Below are 18,461 nucleotides of genomic sequence, written 5' to 3'. Positions count from 1 at the left end.
TAGTGCAGCCTCACCATCGACCCATGGCAGAGTGAGAAGAGGTCTACTCAGCTTGGTTTCTGTGAATCTCCCATGTTCCTCTCGGTTACTAGTGATGGGCTCAAATAACTTACTAGCGATCAAGTTAGAATTCAAGAAAGCTCAACGCTTAGAGGTTGGCAATTTTTTTCATTCTTTTTTAAGAACTAACATCAACAAACATTTGCATAGTTTTAAGAGTTTTTTAGATTTTTATAAAGAAAGACAGAACTCACCTTATTTGATACTTGTTTTAGGGGTTTTTAATATGCACTTTTGTCCTATGAGTAGTGTTTTAGCTGATGATCAATTCCCTGAGTCCCCAGATACTGCCCATTTTGAGCACTTACCTCAGGGAAAGTTATTAAAGACCATCCTTGCTGATGGCAATTTATTACAAATCTCCATTGAAGGGGCTTCTTATCCTATCCCTTCCTTTAGCAGGAGAGGTTGCAATTCAAAATTGACCATGTATTAATTTCTGCTGCCATGATTCACATAGTTGAACTCTTTGAGATCCAAAGAAGCCATCTCAGTGATCATAATCCACTTGTCTTATTTTTAGATTGGGATGCTGGGGTGGCTGAGAGGGTTGTTGTAGGGGATGGGATCAGGGAGTTAATACCCAAGGATCAGGGTTGCAGGTTAAATTGGGGAAGGGTCACACCAGAGTCCTTTGTGCGCAACCTTCATAGTATTTGCAAAGAAGACTTTGTTATCTGTTCAAGTCCAGATAGTGTAGATGAGGGGGTCCTGTCAGCCTTCCGTAGAATTTGCGGACAGGTTGCCAAAGCCCTCTGAAGTACCATTGTGTGAGAAACTGGGGCTGATTGCAGAGGCCCCATAACTTTTTGCCCCCATTTTCCACTTTATGCTGGTGTTTTCCTGACTCTGATGGTGCCCTGGGTACTGCTAACCAGTCCCAGGTCCTGTGCTCTGTGTAAAATGGATATGCAAATTAGGCTAATTATAATTGGCTAAGTTAACCTACCTATAAGTCCCTAGTATATGGTAGGGCATGTAGGTTTAGGGACCACAGCATAGGTGGTGCACACCTAGGTGCATTGCTGAGGTGCCCAGTGTCATTTTAAAAGCAAGCCTGCCTTGCTGGCTGCTTTTAAATTAAAGTTATATGCAAATTCGACTTTGGAATTAAAGGTACTTCCAAAGTCTTAAACTACCTTATTTTTACATATAAGTCACCCCTAAGGTGTGCCCTATGTGCCCCTAGGGCTGGGTGCCATGTAACTATAAGCAGGGACTTTATAAAAATAGATTTATAAGCCCTGGTGAGGTAAAAACAGCCAAATTCGTTTTTCCCTCATTGAAGTAAATGGCCTTCATAGGCTAGAATGGGCAGACTTTATTTTAAATTTTAAAGTCTCCTTAAATGTTACATACCAAGAATTTGGTATCAAATTGATTGTTATAATAAATCCCACAACTTCCAGTTGTTGGATTTAATATAACTAGTTCAGGTAAAAAGTTTAGACTTTACCTAAAAAGTTGCCAATTTCAGCTCTGCATTGTTTTTGCTGCTGTGCTCTGATTGGCCAGCCTGCAGCAGCTTCTGCCAGGCTACTTTGATGAGGTGTGAAGTGGCCTGACTTCACACAAAGGAATGTGCTTGGGGGAGAGAATCTCCCCTCAGCAGATGGTGAGGCAGGAAGGGGGAGGGCTGCCAAACCGGTCTTCAAAGGCAGAGAAGGACATCTGGAGCACCCAGCAACACCCCCACATCCTGCAACCCCAGACAGCTAGGTGCCCCCTTGATTAGATTAGGAGAGGGCAGGAGAGGGGTGTGTTTATGATTTTTAGCCACACCAGTGGGTGGGCTCAGCCAGATCTCTCCTCCAAAAATCAGATTCATCCATTTTGGATTTTTAGAGACTGTTGCCTTCTGGGATGGATTTTTGCCACACTTCCCAGGAAGTGGTCATCACAGGGGGACGACCCTGTCCCTGATTGGAGAACCAGGGCCCCCTGCTTTTCACCCAGGAGCAAGGATAAAACTGGCAGACCTGCACCCACGCCTCAGATCCCCACCAAATTTCAAGAAGAAGGAACTATAAGGAGAAGAAGGACTGCCCTGCTGGACCCCTGGCCTGCACCTGGACCCTGCACTCAGAAAGACTGCACCAGCTGCACACTTGGGCTTCACCACAAGAAGGACTTTGCCTAGCTTCAACTGGTTCAAGGAGGGACTCCCTGTTTGCTACAGGTGAAAAATTGCTATCCAGAGTCCCCTGCACCAACTCCTGAAAAAGTGACCAGCTGACCACTGTCCAGTGGCCAAAAAGGAGTTTGCGCCAGGTGCATTCTGGGAGTTGAAGTCCGCACTTCCCAAGGACCATCACAGAACTTCTGGACCCTTGGGGTGAGCTGTGGACCCCAAAAGAACCTTAAAAGAACATCTGGGTGAAGCCCCAGAAGTTTGGAAAAGATTGGAGAATTTTTGAAAAAAAGCTCCATAAAGTGACCGACCCGACGCGGAAATTCTAGCCGGCTTGCCTCAACCGCGACCCGGCCTGACTTTGTGGTTCGTCCCGGTAAAGAAAAACATCCAAAAAAGAGACTAAGGTGGTCATTCTGACCCTGGCGGTCTTTGACCGCCAGGGCGGAGGACCGCGGGAGCACCGCCGACAGGCCAGCGGTGCTCCAATGGGGATTCCGACCGCGGCGGTAAAGCCGCGGTCGGACCGGCACCACTGGCGGGGTCCCGCCAGTGTACCGCCGCCCCATTGAATCCTCCGCGGCGGCGCAGCTTGCTGCACCGCCGCGGGGATTCCGACCCCCCCTACCGCCATCCAGATCCCGGCGGTCGGACCGCCGGGATCCGGATGGCGGTAGGGGGGGGTCGCGGGGCCCCTGGGGGCCCCTGCAGTGCCCATGCCACTGGCATGGGCATTGCAGGGGCCCCCGTAAGAGGGCCCCTACATGTATTTCACTGTCTGCTGCGCAGACAGTGAAATACGCGACGGGTGCAACTGCACCCGTCGCACAGCTTCCACTCCGCCGGCTCGATTCCGAGCCGGCTTCATCGTGGAAGCCTCTTTCCCGCTGGGCTGGCTGGCGGTCTGAAGGCGACCGCCCGCCAGCCCAGCGGGAAAGTCAGAATTACCGCCGCGGTCTTTCGACCGCGGAACGGTAACCTGACGGCGGGACTTTGGCGGGCGGCCTCCGCCGCCCGCCAAGGTCAGAATGAGGGCCTAAGTCCGAACGTAAAAAGTTGACCGGGACCTTCCAGCCATCGTATCCGAGAAGGGCTCCACGGACGTCGGATGAAGATCCAGGTTTACCCCGGTCGAAGGATTTTCATCTCGAAAAAACGACTAAGTCCGAAGGAAAAAATCACCACCGAGATAACCGACTTCGCGTATCCGGACAAGGGCTCCAGGAGGTCGGATCCAACTGGCAGGTTCGTCCCGGGGAAGAAAAACATCAAAAAAGAGACTAAGTCAGAAGGTAACTTTTTAACCGAGGCCTCCCGCGACCTGTAGCCGAGCAGGGCTCCATCGCGGTCGGCCTGAAAGTTTGACTTTGCCCCGGTCGAGGTGCAACCAGATGACCCGATTGGCGCTTTTTGTTTCTAAGCGCTAGAAAAGAATTCATTCTTTAAAAATTCATATCTCCGGTTCCCCTGAACCGATTTTAATCGTTTTTGTGTCATTTTAAAGATAAAAATATAAACTATTTTTATAAATTGCTTTTGGATTTTTAAACTGTTTCCTGTGTTTTATTTAATTACTGTTTTGTGATATTTGAATGCTTTACACTTTGTCTCCTAAGTTAAGCCTTGACGCTCAATGCCAAGCTACCAAGGGTAGAGCTGGGATTAATTTACTGAGACCTAACTGTACCTATGTGGAGGTTAGTGGCTTGTTGCTAGGTGTAGGTACCTACCTGCCCTACCAATAACCCATTTTCCAACATAATTGGAAGCAGGGACGGGATCCTGTACTTGTGTTCAATATCACGTTACAGTTTTAGGTAAAACAAATTAAAAATCCTTTAAATTGTCCTAGTGCAAAAATTGTTTTTAATTTTTAATTTGGATTAATTTCAATTATTGAATTTTTTAAATTTTTCTAAATTCTTGTTTCCAATTTTTGCAAAAAGTTTTTGTTGACACAAAACTAGGGAACCATGGAGCTTGATCTGGCTAGCCTACCCACACTGACAGTAGTCCAGCTTAGGGGGTTGTGTATTGAAAGAGGGTTGCCTGCAACCACTGATCTCAGGAAGCAAATCCTGATTAAATCCCTGACAGCATGGGCTGAGGCCCAAGAGCTAGGCACAGAGGAAGCTCCAGAGGAGGAAGAAAAAGGGGAGGATGCTAACTCTAACCTCTCAGGGGAGGGAAGGCATCTGAACCCAAGTGAGGATGAGGAAGAACGGTCCTCAGTAGATACAGTCACTAGGGGCAGGCCCAAAGCTAGTGGTGGGAAGGGGGTCCCTTCAGGAGGAGAGAACCCATCCATCAGAGAAAGAGAGCTGGAGGCCCAGCCAGCATACATAGCTTTGGAAGCAGAGAAGCTGGCCCTAGAAAAGAAAAAGTGGGCAAGCAAAGAGAAAAGAGATGGAAGCAGCGATAAAGAAGCTGAGGTGTCCATGGGTGGGGGAGTTTGCCCCAGGTTACCCAAGGGGGTAGTTCCTGCTTATGTAGAGGGGGATGACATAGATAAGTGGCTAGGGGCCTTTGAGAGGGCACTCCAAATGAGAAGGGTTAGGCCTCAATACTGGGGTTCCCTTTTGTGGGAGTTGGTCCCCAACTCAGGGAGGGATAGGCTTCTGACCTTAAGGGGGGAGGAGGCAGATTCATACCCTAGTATGAAGAGGTGCTTAGCCAAGAAGTTTGGTCTGACCCCAGAGCAATATAGAATGAAGTTCAGGGACACCCAGAAGGTCAGTACCCAGTCTTGGGTTGACTTTGTGGACATTTCACTAAAGGCACTAGAGGGCTGGATTATTGGCAACAAAGTAAATACTTATGAGGGGTTATACAATCTGATCATGAGAGAGCACATCTTGACCAATAGTATCCAAGAAAGGTTACGCCAGCATCTAGTGGACTCTAAGCAGACCAACCCTAGAGAGCTAGGGGAGGCAGCTGATGAGTGGTTGAGAACCAGGGTGGTTGTCAAGTCCCAGGGGGGAGACTCCAAGAAGGGGGGGACAGGTCCTCAAAAACCTGAGGAGGGAGGTGGTAAGCCCACCACAGAGACTCCCTCTGTACCCCAGAACCCTAAGAAGGAGGAGAGTAAATCCCACTCCCACTCTGACAAGCAGAGACAGGGAGACCCAGGGTTAAAAAAGCTCTTGGACAGTAGGGCTTGCTTTGACTGTCAGCAGACAGGTCACTTCAGAGGAGATGCAGCCTGTCCAAAGAAGGTGGTTAGCACTGGGCTGTCCAGTGTAGCCATAGAGGAGGATTCCTCAGATGATGAAGTCCTCCTAGCATTGTGCTGGGAGACAGGACCAGATGGTAAGCTGGTGATCCCTGAGGGTGGGAGTAGGCACTTCCACCACATTCAAGTGAATGGGATCCCTACCACTGGCCTGAGGGACACCTGTGCCAGTCACACTGTAGTGAGTGACCGGTTAGTGACCCCAGACATGTATGTCCCAGGAAAGACAAAGAAAGTCAGGATAGCCACAGGGGAGGTCACCTCCAAACCTGTAGCCATAGTGCCCCTAGAGAGGGAGGGTATCCTTGACTGGATTAGGGTGGTAGTCCGTGCTGACCTCCCCCTAGATTGTATCCTGGGCAATGACCTCCCAGAGGTGAGTCTGGTCACAGATGGGGTGGTCGCCCAGTGCGCCCCCCAACCCAAAGTCCTGGGGAGTCAGTCCCTGCAGTTAGGAGACAGGGGTCCCCAAGAAAAGGAAAAAAGAAAAGGAAGGGTAGGCCACTCTTAAAGAGAGTTCCAGGGAGCCAAAGGCCTTCTGCCCCAGTAGGGGGGGGAGCCCAGAGTTGGCACTGGTGAGGCCTCACCTGACCCCAAGGAAGTCCTGAGTAGTCAGGCAGCTGTCCAGGTGCAAGGTGTTGCCCCTGCACTGACAGAAGGGAGAGTGGAAGGAGGGTGTCTGCCACAGGAGGTGGTAGCCCCCCACTCTAGACAGCAAGAGGGGTGCCAGGACCCCAAAGTTGCCCTTAAAGCAGCTCAGGCACCTGTCAGTGGAGAGCTTAGGGTGTGGTTCTGGGTACTGACAGCTGTCAGTAGCCTCTGCTGGGTGCTAGCCTTCCTGGCAGCACTGTACTTGGCCTGGGAGGCAGACCCCAGGGCCAATAGCAAAGTAGGCCCCCTGACCCTATTGGTCATGGTGGGGTTGCTCAAGTGTTGGGTGACCTCTTTGGGTAAGCTAGGTGTTGCCCTAGCAAAGTTAGGAGTAGGGGAGGTGGGCACCTCACTACCCAAGTTGGCAGAGAGAGAGGAGGAAGACCCCCCTAGAGGGAAGTTTCAGTTTGAGTTGGGTCCTTTTACTGTTGGGATGGCTTCACTGCCCAGAGGGAGTGACCCTGACAGGAGGATATAAGGCAGAGTAGGCCCTGCAAAGGGACAGCCAGTTTTCTTCACTGTCTTCCTCGCCTAACAAGCCAGGAAGACTCTCCCAGGGTTGGGCTGAGTCTCCTGGGCGTGTGGGCTGGGGGGGGTTGTGTGAGAAACTGGGGCTGATTGCAGAGGCCCCATAACTTTTTGCCCCCATTTTCCACTTTATGCTGGTGTTTTCCTGACTCTGATGGTGCCCTGGGTACTGCTAACCAGTCCCAGAGCCTGTGCTCTGTGTAAAATGGATATGCAAATTAGGCTAATTATAATTGGCTAAGTTAACCTACCTATAAGTCCCTAGTATATGGTAGGGAATGTAGGTTTAGGGACCACAGCATAGGTGGTGCACACCTAGGTGCATTGCTGAGGTGCCCAGTGTCATTTTAAAAGCAAGCCTGCCTTGCTGGCTGCTTTTAAATTAAAGTTATATGCAAATTCGACTTTGGAATTAAAGGTACTTCCAAAGTCTTAAACTACCTTATTTTTACATATAAGTCACCCCTAAGGTGTGCCCTATGTGCCCCTAGGGCTGGGTGCCATGTAACTATAAGCAGGGACTTTATAAAAATAGATTTATAAGCCCTGGTGAGGTAAAAACAGCCAAATTCGTTTTTCCCTCATTGAAGTAAATGGCCTTCATAGGCTAGAATGGGCAGACTTTATTTTAAATTTTAAAGTCTCCTTAAATGTTACATACCAAGAATTTGGTATCAAATTGATTGTTATAATAAATCCCACAACTTCCAGTTGTTGGATTTAATATAACTAGTTCAGGTAAAAAGTTTAGACTTTACCTAAAAAGTTGCCAATTTCAGCTCTGCATTGTTTTTGCTGCTGTGCTCTGATTGGCCAGCCTGCAGCAGCTTCTGCCAGGCTACTTTGATGAGGTGTGAAGTGGCCTGACTTCACACAAAGGAATGTGCTTGGGGGAGAGAATCTCCCCTCAGCAGATGGTGAGGCAGGAAGGGGGAGGGCTGCCAAACTGGTCTTCAAAGGCAGAGAAGGACATCTGGAGCACCCAGCAACACCCCCACATCCTGCAACCCCAGACAGCTAGGTGCCCCCTTGATTAGATTAGGAGAGGGCAGGAGAGGGGTGTGTTTATGATTTTTAGCCACACCAGTGGGTGGGCTCAGCCAGATCTCTCCTCCAAAAATCAGATTCATCCATTTTGGATTTTTAGAGACTGTTGCCTTCTGGGATGGATTTTTGCCACACTTCCCAGGAAGTGGTCATCACAGGGGGACGACCCTGTCCCTGATTGGAGAACCAGGGCCCCCCTGCTTTTCACCCAGGAGCAAGGATAAAACTGGCAGACCTGCACCCACGCCTCAGATCCCCACCAAATTTCAAGAAGAAGGAACTATAAGGAGAAGAAGGACTGCCCTGCTGGACCCCTGGCCTGCACCTGGACCCTGCACTCAGAAAGACTGCACCAGCTGCACACTTGGGCTTCACCACAAGAAGGACTTTGCCTAGCTTCAACTGGTTCAAGGAGGGACTCCCTGTTTGCTACAGGTGAAAAATTGCTATCCAGAGTCCCCTGCACCAACTCCTGAAAAAGTGACCAGCTGACCACTGTCCAGTGGCCAAAAAAGAGTTTGCGCCAGGTGCATTCTGGGAGTTGAAGTCCGCACTTCCCAAGGACCATCACAGAACTTCTGGACCCTTGGGTGAGCTGTGGACCCCAAAAGAACCTTAAAAGAACATCTGGGTGAAGCCCCAGAAGTTTGGAAAAGATTGGAGAATTTTTGAAAAAAAGCTCCATAAAGTGACCGACCCGACGCGGAAATTCTAGCCGGCTTGCCTCAACCGCGACCCGGCCTGACTTCGTGGTTCGTCCCGGTAAAGAAAAACCTCCAAAAAAGAGACTAAGGGCCTGATTCTAACTTTGGAGGACGGTGTTAAACCGTCCCAAAAGTGGCGGATATACCACCTACCGTATTACGAGTCCATTATATCCTATGGAACTCGTAATACGGTAGGTGGTATATCCGCCACTTTTGGGACGGTTTAACACCGTCCTCCAAAGTTAGAATCAGGCCCTAAGTCCGAACGTAAAAAGTCCCGCCGTCAGGTTACCGTTCCGCGGTCGAAAGACCGCGGCGGTAATTCTGACTTTCCCGCTGGGCTGGCGGGCGGTCGCCTTCAGACCGCCAGCCAGCCCAGCGGGAAAGAGGCTTCCACGATGAAGCCGGCTCGGAATCGAGCCGGCGGAGTGGAAGCTGTGCGACGGGTGCAGTTGCACCCGTCGCGTATTTCACTGTCTGCGCAGCAGACAGTGAAATACATGTAGGGGCCCTCTTACGGGGGGCCCTGCAATGCCCATGCCAGTGGCATGGGCACTGCAGGGGCCCCCAGGGGCCCCGCGACCCCCCCCTACCGCCATCCGGATCTCGGCGGTCCGACCGCCGGGATCTGGATGGCGGTAGGGGGGGTCGGAATCCCCGCGGCGGTGCAGCAAGCTGCGCCGCCGCGGAGGATTCAATGGGGCCGCGGTACACTGGCGGGACCCCGCCAGTGGTGCCGGTCCGACCGCGGCTTTACCGCCGCGGTCGGAATCCCCATTGGAGCACCGCCGGCCTGTCGGCGGTGCTCCCGCGGTCCTCCGCCCTGGCGGTCAAAGACCGCCAGGGTCAGAATGACCACCTTTGTCTCCTAAGTTAAGCCTTGACGCTCGATGCCAAGCTACCAAGGGTAGAGCTGGGATTAATTTACTGAGACCTAACTGTACCTATGTGGAGGTTAGTGGCTTGTTGCTAGGTGTAGGTACCTACCTGCCCTACCAATAACCCATTTTCCAACACATTGTTAATACTGCTTTTATAGGGGCCCGATGGTTTGACCGTATGTGTTCTAAGGCACATCAGGATTTGATGAGGGCTCTGAGTGATTTCCCCTAGGGATAGGATTGAGGAGAAAAGTCTAAAAACAAGCCTTGGCAGCCCAGGAAAAAACATATCAAGGAGAAAGCTTGGAACAACCTCCTGCAGTAAAATGTTGAGGTAACATTGCAGAGTTCTGGGAGGTGACCAACTGGTCATTTTTTAAGAAGCAGACCAATGACAATGACATTTGGATTGTTTTATTGCGCCAGGTATCTGAGAAGAGCTCTTTTAAGGAATTTCTCACAGGGCTCTGGAGTGAATCCAGTTTGTAGGGTAAGAGGTTGAGAGTGGTGAATATTCTCTGAGATTAGATAAAGAGGAGGTCTATGATGCTATTATAATTATGCCAAATGAAAAAGCACCTAGTCCTGATAGGGTTCCCACAGCCTTATTTAAATGTGAACCGCAAACTCTGGAAAAAAAAGGTTACCCATGCAGGTAACTCAGTGTGTAGGAAAGGGATTCCAAAAACTTGGCCCATGACCATAATTGTTCCTGTGTTTGAAAAGGGCTCTAGATCAGACCCTAATTGCTACCGACCGATCACCCTCATAGATACAACAGTTAAGGTCATAGGGTGCGTTATTCTCAGTCGGCTTATGGAGTAGTCAGAGCAGAATAACATGGTTTCTGGTCTGCAATATGGGTTCAGATTGAGGAAGGGTACCCTGGACAAATGTCTGATCCTACAATTGATTATTAGTAAGTACACAATTGCACAGAAAGGCCAGATGATTATGGCATTCATGGAACTTACCTCTGCATTTGGATGTGTAAAACAATCCCAATTGTGAAGGATGTTGTTGGAGCTCGTGGCGGATTTCAGCATTATTTATTTCCTACATGATGTACATAGGAATATTTCTGCCTTCATCAGGTACAAACAGGCTGGGAGTTTGTTGGGTCATGTTAACTTGCTCAGGGGGGGTAGACAGAGTTGCATCCTGCCCTCACTTTTGTTTACCCTTTATATAAACAATCTGGGTGCTGTGTGAAGCTTGCAAGGATATTCCAAGTGTACGGGGTTGCAGTTTTAGCCAAGATATCTATTTGCTGACAATGAAGACCTGGGGCCAGATGTACCAAACGTTTTGCGACTCGCAAACGGCAAAATTTGCCGTTTGCGACTCGCAAAACACGTATCCCAATGCAGAAATGCATTTTGCGAGTCGTTACCGACTCGCAAAATGCATTTCAGACTCGCAAATAGGAAGGGGTGTTCCCTTCCTACTTGCGAGTCGCATTGGGATGCAATACCATTTGCGACCGCATATGCGGTCGCAAATGGCATCGCAGTTACCATCCACTTCAAGTGGATGGTAACCCAATCGCAAATTGTGACTGGAGCCCAAAATATTTTTTCAGGGCAGGGAGTGGTCCAAGGGACCACTCCCTGCCCTGAAAAAAAAACCGAAACTAAAGGTTCCGTTTTTTTTTAAGTGCAGCTCGTTTTCCCTTAGGGAAAACGGGCTACACTTAAAAAAAAGATAAACTGCTTTATTTAAAAGCAGGTCGCTAACATGGAGGTCTGCTGACGTCAGCAGGCCTCCATGTTAGCGAGTGCCTATACTCGCAATGGGGCTGCAATTTGCGACCCACCTCATGAATATTCATGAGGTGGGTCATTGCGACCCCATTGCGAGTTGCAGTCGGTGTCTGAGACACCGTACTGCATAGCAATTTGCGACTTGCAAATTGCGAGTCGCAGGGACTCACAATTTGCAAGTCGCAAATTTCTTTTTTCCTACATCTGGCCCCTAATCTCTAGAACGGCAGTAGGCTTTCAATGGCTGGTTAACTCCTTTGTGACCATTATGAGTGCCTTAGATCTTAGTACCAACTATTCTAAATCTCACACAAAGGTTGTAGGCCCTAGGAACCCCCAGAAAAATATGTTTTGATGATGGATTTGAACTGTCTAGAGTACCTATATTTTTATTTTTGGGAGCCCTTTTAAATGAGAGAGGTTTATGGAGGCCTCGGGAGAGGCTAAAAAGGAATACCTTCTCGTGAGCTGTGCCCGACTTTTTCCATAAGACTGGGGGCCAACCCAGTGCAGTCAATAATCAAAGTTTACCAGGCCAAATGCATCTCAATTGTTAGCTATGGAAGTGATATTTAGGGCTACACAGATAGGAGAGAAGTATTGATTGTTGAAAATAAATGTTTCAGAAAACCACTAGCTGTGCCACAATCTGTACCTTCCTACATAATTCACGAAGAACTAGGGCTAGGTTACATTGAGGACATTTTGTCCTTCGCTCCACTACTTAGATGGATTAGGGTTTGGTGCAACCCCACTCTAGCCGTAAATGGAGCAGTAATTGAGGATTGCCTGCTGTTGGATAGGGTGTTACACATTCCATGGCTCAGATACATCAAGGATTTACTGTACAACTTGGGACAAAGAGATAAAGAGGGATTTGAATTGGGTGAAGGTGTGCTTTCTTTTAATCAGGGGTTCTGAAGGAGAGGTGCTGGATCTTATGAAACCCATGGTGCAATCTTATATCTTGTTAAAAACTTGTCCATCCCTGAATTGTTATCTTGCTATAGTCACCCGAACCCATCATTGACATGTACTGGCTATATTTAGACTAGATTTGTTACACAGGTCTTTGGCAGTTCAGCAAGGGAGGCACAAAGTGGAAGATAGATGTCCTTGCTCTAGTGATAACTTCTCCCCACAAGAGACCTTGCACTTTATCTTTTTGGTTGCAAATATTACAGAGCCTTATGGCAACGCTGTGTATTTCCTGAGCATTGTTGTGAGCAGGTTAGACCTGCCTTGTTTTATTTACAAATGTTGTCAACCCCTCTAATCTGTTTTAGTTTAGCCAGTTTTGTCAGGTGCCCTTAAAACTGGGTTGAAACTACGTAGTGGATATGATGGAAGGCACTGAGTATTTTGACATGCATTTTTCAGTAATTGTAATGTACTTATTCTTGTTTTTATTGCTGCTTGATATTGTATATGTCATATGTGTATGTCATATGTGTGCTTTTATGGTTTTTAATCAACCGAATAAAGCATTTTCTGAACATTCCACAACCCTTTTTCAATACTGCTACTCATACAGATAAGTAGTGTTTAATGGTTTGGCTTAAAGAGTTCCTAAGTATGTTTTGAAAAACACATCCAATATGTGTATTGTGATAGACTGCTTTCAAATTGTTATGGAAAACAATCATAGTCATTATGAGACAGAATTGGTTTAATATCAAATGTATTGGTAATCTCTTTGCCTAGAATCATGTAATAATGCTGTTACACTCTTCTAGTATATTAGTTGTGACAAAACTATTATACCCACCTGATGGGGATTTTATTACGTGATGCTATGCTTTTTTATAACCATTAGTTTCCACACATGTCTGAGTGTTGTGGTGGCTGGGCCTACTGCTTCTATATTGCTGTCTTTGGTATGGTGCTTTCATGGAAGAGGTTAAGAGCAAGTAGTGGCTCTTTCTTTTTCTTCAATTGAACCAGATGTACTGAACAAACAACTGTTTGAGGTTGGGTTATATTTGTGCATGTCAGATACTATAGTTTGGCAGGAAAAACCACAAAATGTAGGGGTGGCATCTTTAATTAGTTTAAATAGAGTCTGGCAGATAAAGGGGCACTCAGGTTAATGACTGCTTTTCTTGAGTTATTTGCTTGGAAAGTCATGGTCTTGACAGTCGTAGAGGCTGTATTTTGTGAAACAAAAACTGTTTATCCTGCACTTTAATGGAAATTACAGGTTGAATGATTAGGTACTAGAACTTTGAAGTACTGAGTAGGCTCATTTCAATATTATTATAGGGATGTATAACAATGAATGTGAAAGAGGGGAGGGCCAGAGATCTTGGGTACAGGGACTAATGCCATTGAGGTTTTAAGTCTATTTTTACACATAGAAGTTCAATCCACTGTGGTGTGTTAGTGTCATGCAAGATGTGTCATAGAATTGTGTGCAAAGCAGTACAAAAGAGACCTGTCTTGTTCACTTTGGGTAAAGATAGTTTCAATATTTCTATTACCAATTATTCTGAAGGGTAAAGTGGCTGAGATAACTAAGGTGGTCATTCTGACCCTGGCGGTCTTTGACCGCCAGGGCGGAGGACCGCGGGAGCACCGCCGACAGGCCGGCGGTGCTCCAATGGGGATTCCGACCGCGGCGGTAAAGCCGCGGTCGGACCGGCACCACTGGCGGGGTCCCGCCAGTGTACCGCCGCCCCATTGAATCCTCCGCGGAGGCGCAGCTTGCTGCACCGCCGCGGGGATTCCGACCCCCCCTACCGCAATCCAGATCCCGGCGGTCGGACCGCCGAGATCCGGATGGCGGTAGGGGGGGGTCGCGGGGCCCCTGGGGGCCCCTGCAGTGCCCATGCCACTGGCATGGGCATTGCAGGGGCCCCCGTAAGAGGGCCCCTACATGTATTTCACTGTCTGCTGCGCAGACAGTGAAATACGCGACGGGTGCAACTGCACCCGTCGCACAGCTTCCACTCCGCCGGCTCGATTCCGAGCCGGCTTCATCGTGGAAGCCTCTTTCCCGCTGGGCTGGCTGGCGGTCTGAAGGCGACCGCCCGCCAGCCCAGCGGGAAAGTCAGAATTACCGCCGCGGTCTTTCGACCGCGGAACGGTAACCTGACGGCGGGACTTTGGCGGGCGGCCTCCGCCGCCCGCCAAGGTCAGAATGAGGGCCTAAGTCTCTGATAGTGAGGTGGAATACATTTCTAACAGGGATAATGTTTTGACATTGATCCTTATGGTTACCTACAAAGACTAGAGGTGCACCCTCAAAATTGAACAGAAAAAAGATCCACCTTCATATTGATGGAACATTTTAATAGGCAATATGACATGCTATTGATCCTCTCTTTGAGAATGAGTTCTAATACAAAGAGTATGCAAGCACCAATCTATTAAGTTGGTGTATGATTCCTCACTATCAAGAGTAGCCATCAAGCTAGAGGATGCCCTCATAGGTGGAGCTTTGGGGTTGCACTGCTCACCTGATGGAGAAAAATATACCACTGCTCGACTTGTGAGCGAGGGGCTGAAAAAGTGCTGGACCTGGTTTTATGGGATCAGGCTCTTGAAGCATCAACCCCTGCTTGCTTCCCTGAAAAGGCATTAATTTTTCCCAACTTCTTATTCTGTCTCATTGAGGAGACAGGAGATCATATTAGTTCAATGCTAGCCTTCAAAGTAGTTGTTAAGGTGAAGTTGGATAAAACCTTAAGTTTCTAAGATATACTATCCCTCATAATTAAAAAATAATTATGCAGTACTTCCTATCTCTGTCAAGGCAATGAAATACCGAAATGTTTTAAATACCTGCCTGGCTTTAGTTATTGAACTGGTATAGATGAGGACTTCCATGAACAGACAAGTCTGCTGATTTTGGGGTCAGGGCGGGAGGAACAGAAACAAAGGGGAAAAGGATGATAATTCAATTCTGTGTAGCCCATTGTTTCACACACTGTCAAACTAACTGCAGATCCAACAATATTTTCTACCTGATAAAAGCAGGTGGAAAATGTCTGAAAAGACCTGAAATTGTGATTCCCCACGGATAAAGAATTCTGATCATGGTTTCATATGCCATTCCCCATTCCAAGGAATGTAATCTATAATGCATCAATTCAGAGGTGGACATTCTAGTTAGGGCATCTGCACTCTATCCCATAACCCTCCCATCCTAAATTTTAGGCAGATAATAACGAGTCCCAAAAACTCTACAGATTATACTAGATAACAATAAGAATCACTAAAACTAAAATGACTGAGATGTCAAGTAGATTGTATTGTATTTATGTGGCACTTATTGCCTTTGATGCGGCATTAACACACTTTGTGGAGGGTAGCTTGCTATTCCGGAACCAAAGGTTAGTAGTTATTTCAGTGTTTGTTGGATATTGTTGGCTATTGTTATATGAATTTGTTTTGCACTCTTAGGAAACCGGTCGAATGTATTTCCTCCAGCTTAATAGCAGCACATTAATTTAATAGGAGTAGGTGAGATCATTAGTCTGAAAACATGCAAATGACAGGTGGGATCAACTGATAAACTAAAAGGTATCAAATTCTGTCAAATTGCAAGGGATGGTTACGTATACGGAGAGTTTGTTATTTGTGAGGAGAGGTATAGCTAATTGTCTGAAATTTTGAAGAGAGTGGTCTGACTGGCATGCAGCGGAGTACGCTACACTCAGAAACAATAAGGGATGCAGAGGATGAAGAGTAGGGAGAGGATAATTTTGATACAAAATAAAGAGAGAGAACAATCAGTAGATATAGTTCAAGGTCATTTTTATGTAGGGTTTCAGGAATATAGGCACAAATGTGCTAAGAACAGGCCACAAAATACTGGTCGCAATTTGCAACCACTATTTTTGTGATCAGTATGTTAATTTGTGAATCGACCTATGGACTTATATATTGGATCGCAACATTGGATCGCAACATACTGATACCTAGTGGTCACATTTCCACCTATCTAATGAAAATTAATGAGGCATGTCACAAATTACAACCTACTAGGAATCACAGGCATCAAAGAGATGGTCAGCAGACCACCATATCTATAATCACTTTTGAACAAAGCATTTTTATAAATGCAACTCATTTTCCTTAAAGGAAAACTGGATGTATTTGAAAGAGAAAAGAAAAGTGAAAGTCTCATTTTTAAGGCAGTTTCCTCCTGACTCTAAAAAATGCCTTTGTCAACATTCACAAAGGTCAAGGGGTCTATTAGAAGCCCCTAGCTGTTTGAGACTGGCTAACCACCTCGGTTGCAAGATATAAATTAATATCAATCCAATTCGATATTTGGAAGGGATGACCTAAGAATCTACCATCCAAATACTTAGTCGGTATTGTGTCGCAAAATCAAATTTCAAATCAATAACTTGTTACTGAATCACAGTTTGTGGTTTGTACATTGGAAAATGCATTTATGCAATCGTACATAGCCCGATTCTGTGAATCAGACCATTTGCAACTACAGAAATGCTTTGTGCATCTGGCCCATAGTCCAGGGAAGAGGATGAGAGAGCTTAACTTGGGTGTGTCATTATGCATTCCAGAAATGACAAGAAAATGTAATCAGTGACAAAGATAATGTGTGTTCAATTGTATTCATGTAATGTGGTGCATTGAAAATCATATTATTTGAGGTGCACATATATATGTACAAATGTAGAAAACTTGTATGCGTGTTTTGTAATGACGCTTTTGGCCTGGAAAATAACACATGTATGGCATTATACTCAATGTATTTGGGTTAAGTTATCATAGTTAAATGTTATACCATTACAGATATTCATCATTTATTGTACTTATGAAGAGAATTGCACGTTTAGCTATGTATTTGAATGTGCAAAAAATTCGACGTTAAATTGACTTAAGAAGGCATGAATTGAGTTTTACTCATGTTGCATTTTCTTTATTTGCCGGTGCTTCTGCACAAGTCTAAAGTTAATGAAAGGCCTGTTGTTGGTTTTAGATTAAGGGGTATGGGAAGGTATGTTGACAAGGACGAGAAGAGCTAACTAGAGAATATTAAGATGGAACGTCCCTCCGAGCTCCTGGACAAGGTCGCCCTGATGTTTGGTTCGGCGGAGGAAAGCCTAATGGAAGTGGCACAATTCCAAACTTTATGCGGAAAGTGGAAAGGTACTGGCTAAGATGAGGTCAACTTTTGAATATTCTGTAAGGTCTTAAGTGGCGTTTAGCTAGTTAAGTGTGACGGACTCTTTTTACCCTTTGACTAGAGCGGATCCCTATAGAGTCAGAAAGGTACAGATCTCTCTACTTTACTTTGACTGAAGTGGCACTATGCTACGCACATTTCTGTCCTGCAGAACTTCTGCATAGGTTTTCTGATATGCTGATACTTGATTAATCCTATTGCCTACCTTTCAACAGAAATCATTAGATTTACCTTACTTTGATTAGCATATTTAGATTCATTTTTCAAATGATTAGACAGAAAGATCGCAATCTGGACTCTGAGAATCAAGTACTTTTTCTTATCTTTTCTACTGCTGCGACTGAAATATTGGTATGCCTTGTGCTTGGACCATTTAACCTGATTAGATGCTTTAATTAATCTTTAGTGATTTTGTACTTATATTTTATGTTTCTGAGACTCATTTACATAGGTCTGCCTTTGAATTTTTCATACAACTTTCAAACTTTAATTTCCGCCTCTGAGATTCCACGTGAGACGGAATGGGTTACACTTTAGGTTAATTGAAAGTACTGTTGTGTTTCTCCTTACCCCAGTGCTTTAAATGGGCAGGTACTGTCCAGTTTTGAGTACCGGAACTTCTTTAATTTTAAAGGGAGAGTACCTGCACCTCTCAGCACTGTTGCAATACATATAATAGCAAAGTACCGGCACGTCTCAGGAGCAAACAGGTACTCTAAACAGTGGGTAACTGCAGTTCAACAATTCCGTTTAAAGCACTGCCTTACCCCTCAGAACTCCTAAATAGATTCGTCGCAACTACAAAAACTAGAAAATGGGACAGATGTGTTCTAAAAGCTTTTTATGATAACATGCAATTTGAGGATGCTGAAAGTGTAGTAAGATGGTTAGATGGTTGTCACCTGTGAGCAGGTATTATATGTTGTTGCATCTTTAGTTGTTCTGTTTGGCTGTTGATGGTGTTGAATAGTTTGTTTTGTGATGTTTTCATTAATAGCAAACACTATTTTGACTCTTCAACTTCGTACTCGGCTCTGTCTAATGTTTCGTATTGTGTTAAATGGTATAACCCATATGTAATCTGAATACATTAACATACAAAGCATAATAGGTGAAAACCTATGTGAAAAATATTTTGTCTACACAAAACCCAGTGAAGCAGGTGGTTAGTTGCAAGCAGGTCAGCATAAAAGCTTGTGAATAAATGCACAAATAAATAACCAAACGAGAAACTCAAACCTGATTTCAATACATGGTTAAAGCAAATGACTGCCAATGTATCTTTCCAGTTTCCACTT

At 46.1% G+C, this 18,461-nt stretch overlaps 1 protein-coding gene across 2 annotated transcripts in view; it reads right to left on the bottom strand.

Moving 5' to 3' along the window:
- Positions 1-18,461, bottom strand: part of LRRC20 (leucine rich repeat containing 20) — a 1,502,316-nt gene that overhangs the window by 424,799 nt on the left and 1,059,056 nt on the right. The gene's annotated exons all lie outside the window — the stretch shown is intronic.

This window comes from Pleurodeles waltl, chromosome 6, assembly GCF_031143425.1.
Source record: "Pleurodeles waltl isolate 20211129_DDA chromosome 6, aPleWal1.hap1.20221129, whole genome shotgun sequence".
Taxonomy (NCBI): Eukaryota; Metazoa; Chordata; class Amphibia; order Caudata; family Salamandridae; genus Pleurodeles; species Pleurodeles waltl.
The sequence above is the reverse complement of the archived record's forward strand: the minus strand, read 5'-3'. Positions and strand labels throughout refer to the sequence as shown.